General features: G+C 39.3%; 1 long non-coding RNA gene across 1 annotated transcript in view; it reads left to right on the top strand.

The window, feature by feature from the left end:
* The first annotated feature begins 130 nt into the window (after window positions 1-130).
* The window catches only part of LOC117243926, a 19,123-nt gene continuing 10,742 nt past the window's right edge, over window positions 131-8,511 (top strand). The window contains exon 1 of the long non-coding RNA XR_004496029.1: window positions 131-1,825. This is a non-coding gene — a long non-coding RNA (uncharacterized LOC117243926). The remainder of the gene's footprint in view (window positions 1,826-8,511) is intronic.

Genomic DNA, 8,511 nt, shown 5'->3' on the forward strand with positions numbered 1-8,511 from the left:
CACCGCCGCGCAGGTGCTGGCACCTCGCTCGAACCCCGAACGGGGATCCCGCTGGGCGTTCGGCAGCGGAGGGGGATTTAGAGGAAAAGGGGCACGAGGAGGGGCGAGGGGAGCCGCTCCGGGCTGCGGGCGGGTCTGAGGTGCCGCAGATATGGTGGAGCGCACGTCGGTGGTGCTGGATGAGCATCGCCGCCGTACCTGGGAGAAGCCAGGTGCTGTGCTGGCATCACGTGGTGGGAATTGGTGTGGTCCGCGGGGAAAGCTCTGTTCCAAGCACACCTAGACAGTTTTTAATGAAGTCTGGCTAATTTGCACCGTGGGATCTTGACAGAGTTAGCTGAGAAAATAGCTAAGTTTGGGGTTTAAGAAATCTTTAAATGGAAAGTAATTTATTACGAAGAAAATCATTCGTGTTCTGTCCATTTTCAAATGACCAATCTGGATGACTTGGTACTGCTCTTGAGTGTTTTAACATAAACCACAGGAAGAACAGTAGAATAAGATACAAAAATGGTTTGATAAAGAAATGGGTAAGATATCCTTAATGTCAATCACCTTGACTTTCATAGCCTTATTCAGTTACACAGGTAAATTGATAAAAGTAATTGCAGGAACATCAGGGCTTCTGTTTTTAATCTAGCAGGCTTAGAACTGCAGAATGGTCTCTGGGTCCTTTGGTTAATACCACATGTTCTTCTAATGGCTAATGCTGTTGAACGGTCAATGCGTTAAATAGAGAAATAGTTCTGAAAGATCAGAAGAGTTTTCAGAGGCTGGTCTTCATGGTTTTGGGGTGTGCAAGCTTCTGCAGGCTCAACATTTTCAAGATTTTTACTGGAGATCCAAAATAAACTCATTGTTAATAAAATCTATGGATGTGCTAAACGGTAACTTAGTAAACTACTGTGAGAGCAACTGCAGTGTCATCTGGACTGCTTAGTAAAATTAACACTTTCAAACAGCCAAGTGTGCTGGCCAAATTTACTGCCATATTTTCCAGGAATACAAGCCATGCCTCTGGAATGAGACCTTATGTCTTAGAAAAAGTTGTCTAAAAATCTTGTCAAGTAAACTGTTATGGGTAAGGTGCAATGTGTCCAGTCTGCCTGTTGGATGTACTACCAGCATCAGTGTGCATTCATGGGAACTGATAGTAGAACAAGGTGTGTGGCTCTTGACATTAAAGACCAAGTGGTGCAGGAAAGACCTGCCAGAACATTATAGTAATGGAGAAAGTCTCTTACAATGATATGTTCTGAAGGCAGTATCAATTTGTCAAAAAGATCTGCAAGATTTGCTGTGCTAAAGCTTTTTACAATGGGAGAAAATAATATAAAGGAAGACTTAGTGGTCGGGAGCTGAGATAATGTAATGCAAATGTAATGGTTTTAATCACAAACAAGCTCCTTAGATCAGTTTGGGACTTGTAGGAAGACTTACTGGCCTGTGGTGAGAGTATGTGACCAAATGATCCCTTTTAATCTTAAACTCTTGGAAGTATTTTAGCTGCATTCCAAGCAATTTGGCTGCCCTCACCTTTTTTTGCTCTCCAGTGACTTCAAGCCGGTTGCTAGTTCACCCATACGGGACTGATTTCAGTAATGAATGACAGACTTTTTTGCAGAATGAAGGAGAGACTCTCTCTAACAGGGCCCACATGCCACGTAGCCAGGGAGGAGTTCACTGCAGCTCCCCTCAGGGATCTTCCAGGCTCTTCAGCCTGTAAAAGCTGTCCTGCAGGTCAGCAAAGAGGAGGTGGTGGCCACTGGATACCCAGCACACGGCCTGGCAGAGCACTCCAGTGCACGCCCTCCTTCCCTACCTGGTAGGTGTAGGACACAAGGTACAATGAGGGTCTTGGAATGGGTTTAGCTGTGAGATGTAATCAGGCTTCTTAATTTCTGCTGGTTGTGTTTTATTTGTTTTCTAAAGCCAGCTTCCAGAAATGATTTATTATTTTTATTCGCACCAGAGCTTTTGGTATTTGTAGCATCTTCCTCAGCTATAAAACCTATTGAAGTATAAGGCACCTGCATGGTCCTTTGGCTCTTAAACCTTTGCTATTAGAGCACTTGTTCTGTATTACCGAGTATTAATGAGCAGTATTCTAACTTTTTATTGCTGCTTTCATGGGTTTAGTCAATCCTTTTCTAATTAGCACATTAACACCTAACAGAGTTTCCTGGAGACTTTGTAGTTTTATAGAACTCATTTGTTCAGGAGGAATAATATTCCATGAATTGTAATTTGATAACCATCTCCTAGCCTGTTTTAGAGGCTGTATGTACATAGACTAACTAGTAGGATGTTAAGGGGTACTTTCTTGGTTTCTGGTTCTCATTTGTATTTTTCAAAATTCTGCTGTGATCAGTATAACTGAAGACAGATAAATTAAAAAAATGTACAACCTAGCGGTCTTAAACTTGCAGGAATGTGTTTCCCTATCTCTGTAGTCCCTTTAATCTGAAATTGTAAAAGATGAATGTAAGCCCTGTTTCTTGTGTAATAAAATTTGTGCAGTGAAGGAGCTAAGCATGAGCCCTGGAACACAGGCAATCCCATGGCAGGACTTGAATGGGAAAGGCAGGCTAGGAATCTGAAAGCAAACCAGTTTGGCACATGATAAAGAGAAGGGTGAAGGGACCAGTCTACATGGCAAGCCAGAGTCAGCTACACACAACAGTACTGCTTACTTTGTAGTGAGCAGGAAAATTTATTTGGATCCTTCCAGAGACACACGATAAAAAACTGGCTCCTGGAATTGTATTATATGACCCTGGGAGAATGGGGTTAAGACTCTGCAAGCATGCATAAAAAAGGGGCGGTATTTTATACTTATAATACACAGAACCATAGAATTATTAAAAAAAATATGGATTATTTTTGTGAATTAATTTGGAGCTTGTATAAAGTATGTCTATAGTATTTTCTGGGGTTTGATTGCTACTTTTTTGTGCGAATCACTGAAGGAGTATAACTGATGTTGCTTCCAAAACTGGCATGTGCTACATAACTCAGCTAATATAGACTTATAAGGACATAAGGGGAGGTGATGAATTTATTGCAGGATTTATGGAATCTACCTTGTGTCACAAGAGGAGAAAATGTGTGATACATTATGTTGGATGTAAGTGTATTGTGATTCATTTGGAAAAGGAAATGTTGAAGCTGACTATCATGAGAATAAATTGCAGTAAGCTCTCAAATGATCTCCTCAGGGAAACTGTGGAACCTGAAACCATTAAAATGAGACTACAGAACCATCTAAGAGCCATTCTACCCTGAAAAAGCTCTAATTGGTCCTTTCTGTCATTCATTTATATGATTTATAGGGAGCTGTATAAATAAAAGGACTCATGCATAAAAAGCATACAAATATTATGAAATCTGCTTCTGTGAGCCTTGAAGTACAAAAAGGAGTATTCAGTATTTAACAGCTAAACTGAAGTGGTTTTCTCAAAAATAAATCAAATAAGTGGTCATAAAAAGCAAATATATTGACCGCAGCCCTGAACTTTATTTCAAAATAATAATAAAAAAAAATTCTTATCTAGGAAAAGTCCTTGCTTTGATTTTTATGATGGTCCTTGACCTTGATGGCCATTTGGTAGAATCAGCTGATACCTATTCAAGCATGATTCTGGTACCCTTCTACCCTTAAAACAATTTTTCTACAGTTGATTTCACATGTTACATAGGGGTTGTTTTCTTTCTCTTTCTTGTTTTTTCCCTTATGGCTTTCATCATAAATCTATTCTGTGTTTAAACTAGGAAAGTTTTTTTTAAAATATTTGAAAAAAATAATATTTTGTTAAGGGAAAAGGCATAAAAGTTCATGTTGAATTACTAGAAGTAGTACAAATTTTTGTAATGAAAATGCACTAACATTTTTCTTCTGATTTGTGAAGAAACACAGAATCTATCTGACTTTTTTGAATCAGGAAAGGAATAGCTGGAGTTAGTGGCAGGTCTACAGGAAGAAGAGCAGTTTCTTGCTTTGGTAGTTCAAAAAAAGAAAGAGATCTCCCTCATTCTGAAATTATTAGGAAACGTAGCATAATGTAATTCAGAATTTTCAAGAAATAATTGTTCTCTTAATACCTATGTTTCACCTCAGCATTCATAGTATTATAGTTCACACATGGCCTTGGCTTCAGCATTGCAAAGAACCTCCTTAGTTCCCCCTGATGATGGCCTCTCAGTAATGGGGCAAGAGCAGGCTGATGTTTTAGGTGTCACAGGCTCTGCCAGGTGCTGAGCTCTCCACACTTGGTGCACAAACCCTGCCCCTGCACACTACTGGAAATACCCAGCCTTATGAGAGTGAGTGAATTTAAGGTGCAGTGTGTGCTGATTTCATCCTTTCCCCGTTGAGGAAATGAAATTTTGGTCAGCAGGAGCCTTGCTCACCTCATACAAAGGCTGATTTAAGACTGTGGAACAAATTGTTGTGCAATTTGAGATCTGCCTCATACTTGATCTATTGATCAATAGTATTCCAGTCTGTCCCATGTATTTTATTTCTCTCTTATTTTTGTTAAACTAAAACACAGAAAAACGAGTCCATACTAGTTCTGATAATATGTCAGAGACATCTAAAAATATTTGATTCTTACCGATGGTTTAGATCTAGACTGAACTTCTCTCAGTTCCTGCTTGGAAAACCACATCCTTGTACATAGCTACACACACAAGGTGTGAAAGTTGAAAACAGAACACGGATAAAAGGAATTAGGTACAAAATAAAGTAGCAAATATTTTCAGTGCTTCACTGTGATTGTAGCCCTCTATATATGTGTTCATTTCTTTTTCATGTTTATATACCTTCTCCTTCTTCTCTCACTGAATGTCTTGGCTAAAAACATTTTTTGTTTCTAGTTCTGTCAGGAAATGAAGCAGTATGCCTCGACATAAGATAATCTTGGAAGGTAGAGAATGAAATCCTTGACTTCTTATCTGTGCTTTCTCAGGTACATACTGCAGGTGGTTTGCATAACGTGCTCACCAAATTCTACAGATATACTTGTGCTCAAAAGAAGGAATATTTCTCTGCCCCCGTGTAAATCCCATGCCCAGGTATATTGCAGCTAAAGCTTCATGACTGTCATGGTAATTTCTGCAAGTTAGGACACTGAGTAAATACTTCCTGTCTTCCAGATCACATTATATAAAGTAGATAAGAACATCTAAAGCTTTCTGAATACTCCACTTGTGTCTTTGTGCAAATATTGCAATACCTTATGAAAATACCTTTTGAATTCCAACATATTTGAACTGTAGTTTGCTCTTGTTCTCTTCCACCCACTTCCTATGATTTCTCATTTCTAAGTTATTGTACTTATTTACAGAGTTCTTGTATTAGGCAATCTTTAAGGAGTGCTACAGTAACGTTATTCAGAAGAGGAGGAAAATGGTAGCCAAAGATTTATTTTAGGAAGCTTTATTCATAATTCACATAACAAATAGTCATAGAGGTTGCTGATAAGATGAATCAAATTCATATAAATGATATCACCAGAAGTAGTATTCATGAAATGAATACCACGATCCAATTGCATTCAACACTCTTTTCCAATCACATGAATTCTTAATTTATTTTTTCTGAAATAGTATGATACTTAATATGTTTTAAATATTTATTTACTATAAGCTAATAACACTGGCTAAATATGCAAAGTGTAATATACAAACATTTTATGCTTTTTGGAAGTGCAAATAGGATGAGCTGCCAAAACATCCCTGGGCAAAAATGTCCAGATTCAATCTGTTGCCTTGGATTTTAGGGAGGCAAAATCACAGCCTGAAGCCAAAATAAGCCCATATGGGAGTCACAGTGGTGCCAGCAGCCTTATGCCCAGCTCATGCCCCTGCCCCTGCCAGCTCCCTGGCAGCTGCAGCCTTCAGATGGAACAGGATGAGGCAGAAACAGGCATCCATATCTTTCATACCTGTATACTCCCCCTACTCTGCTGGGAAAAGGAGTGTGTTAATGTTGCTGGGGAGAGCAGGGATATACTAACTGGTCTCCAAATACTGATCTTCCATGGGGTCAGTAAAATCCAGGGATTCTGTAAAATACAAAATATGGCTCTGCCACAGTGAGTGTTTTTGGCTTTCACCAGAACCACAAAGGGCTTCACCTTTATATCTGCAAGTCAGGATAGCTGAGAGACAGGACAGGACACAGGGACAGCAGATGGTGCGGCCAGGACAACCAAGTGAGATGATAAAGAACTGCCAAATACAGATCCATTGCTTCGGGATGCGTCATGGACTATGTCATCCAGTGGAATAACCTATCTAAATCTAAGCATATTAAGTTCTCCAGTGAGTTTATTAATGTGGGCTAGCACCATCTGTTTGGTGATGCAGGGCATTTTATCTCTCATTGACATGATACAGCAGTTAAATTTAGATAGGCTCTTCTATGAGCTCAGAATTACTGAGCTGTTCTTCATGCGATGAACAATTTCTTGGTGCTGGAGAATAGTGGTTAGTTAATATGACTGATTGCACCTAACTTTTCTACAGCTTTTCTTAAATTCAAGATCATCTTGCCAATAAAAAGATGATTCTCTGAATAGAACATTTTGTTTTAGTAATATTTCAAAAGAAATATTTTACAGCAGGGGGCCATGATGACAAACAATAAGGTTCTCTATACAGAGTGCATTAATTTGATGTGAAAGTTTTAAACTGGGTCAAGTAGTAATGGTCACTTGAAATGATTCAGTTGTAAATTGCACAGTCATATTCTATACTAATCTTGTATAGGTTAGATTTTAACACTTTTCATTGGCTTTTGACAAAAGGTAATTGGTTTTTCTATGTCTCTTGTGAAAAGTGGAAGAACATGGCACCAAGTATCAAGTTTTCAGTTTGCAGGAGCTCCCTGCTAGTGACTTTTGATACGCTCATAGTGTGCCATTGCTGGCTGGATCAGATAGTTTTCCCAGAACTTTGATAAGGATGGATAGATCTTACAAAATCTACTCAGTGGCTGAGAAGAACAGTCATAGTGATGGTCCACAGAGCAACCCCCATTAAACAAAATATCTTAGACAAGCTTTAAGCTCTTCTGTGTGACTTCACACAACTCCACCCACCATTACCAGTAATCACAGGTCAGCCAGCAGAGGATTTGCAAAGGCAGCAGGGAAGATTATTGCCCCTGTGCCTTGCTAACAATACAGACCTCCTCACATGCTGCCCCAGGAGGCAGAGGTAGTTGCATTGCCCATGTGGTGGCTGTAGCCCCTCAGCAGAGCAACCCTATCTACATCCTTTGATTCATGCGCTGTAATTCTCTGGCTCACATCACAGTGATGCCAGAGAGAAGTGGAACAGTATTCAGAGATGATGAATTTATTAAGAGGGCGAGGAGATCATCAGCCCAGAATCAGATGGTCCTCCCTACCCAATATTTAGGCTCCAACTCAAGTCACAAACATGCATCGACATGGCTCTCCTGTTTGGATTGAGCATGGGACAGTCCTTGGCAGCTTGAGTGAGATTGTTACCAGAGGGTCACAGCCTCATAAATGACACTAGTATTTAAGTGAAGTTTCAGACAGAAAACAAAAGAATATTCTGTGGTCTGGAAAAAAATGTCTGGTGAGAAAACTGGAGTCTAATGTATCATGTAGATTCATAATTACAGGCACTTAAGGAGCTTGCCAGTGGTAGATGACTCTAACCCTGCAGAAAGCAGTATCATAACGAGATGCAGTGACTGGAAGCAAAGGTAAAAGCATGCAGATTCAAATTAATTTGGAGAATATTAGATTTGAGAAAAGGCTAGTGAAAAAGTAATTAAACATTCAAAGGCTTATTTTCAGATGCTTACATTCTCACATTAGCTGTTGTAGTAAATATTTTCAGTCTTAATGGAATTAAAAATTCTTGCAAAAGTCACTGTCTGGGATTTGGGGGCAGAAGTTATAGAGATCATTGCAGGAGGTTATATGGTGTTCTGCTTGAATGGCCACTGCTCCAGAAGTGGTGGACTTTACCTCTTTGACTAGTGAGTTAAACTAATGAACTGCACAGAAAATCTACCCACAGTCAGGGACTTGGGCAATGGTTGCAGTCAGCATCAGAGACAAAAAGCAAAGTGTGACAGGTCACCAAGCTGAAATATATTTCAAGGCTCATCTACCCTAAAATTCTCAAATTCACTATCTGAGGCATGGGTGAGACTGTTCTTGTTGCGTGAAGTGTTTGTGAAAGTCAGGGAATGGCAATGACTTAAAACAAGGTTTCTCAGAAAACATTTTTTTCTTCAGATACACTGCTGCTATAGTCTAAATATTTTTTTTTCCCTCCTTTTTAACTACTTTTTGGGATTTTTCAGAAAGCTTGAGAAAAGTTTGTCCCTACTTGTGTCTCTTTTGAACCATTAACTCACTGCCTTCTGATGACTGACATTATAAAGAGAATCTTTTATACTGCTTCTCAAAACTGAACCATGCCACTTAATAATAATAATAATAATAATAATAATAATAATAA

This window comes from Parus major, chromosome 2, assembly GCF_001522545.3.
Source record: "Parus major isolate Abel chromosome 2, Parus_major1.1, whole genome shotgun sequence".
In the NCBI taxonomy this organism is placed as follows: domain Eukaryota; kingdom Metazoa; phylum Chordata; class Aves; order Passeriformes; family Paridae; genus Parus; species Parus major.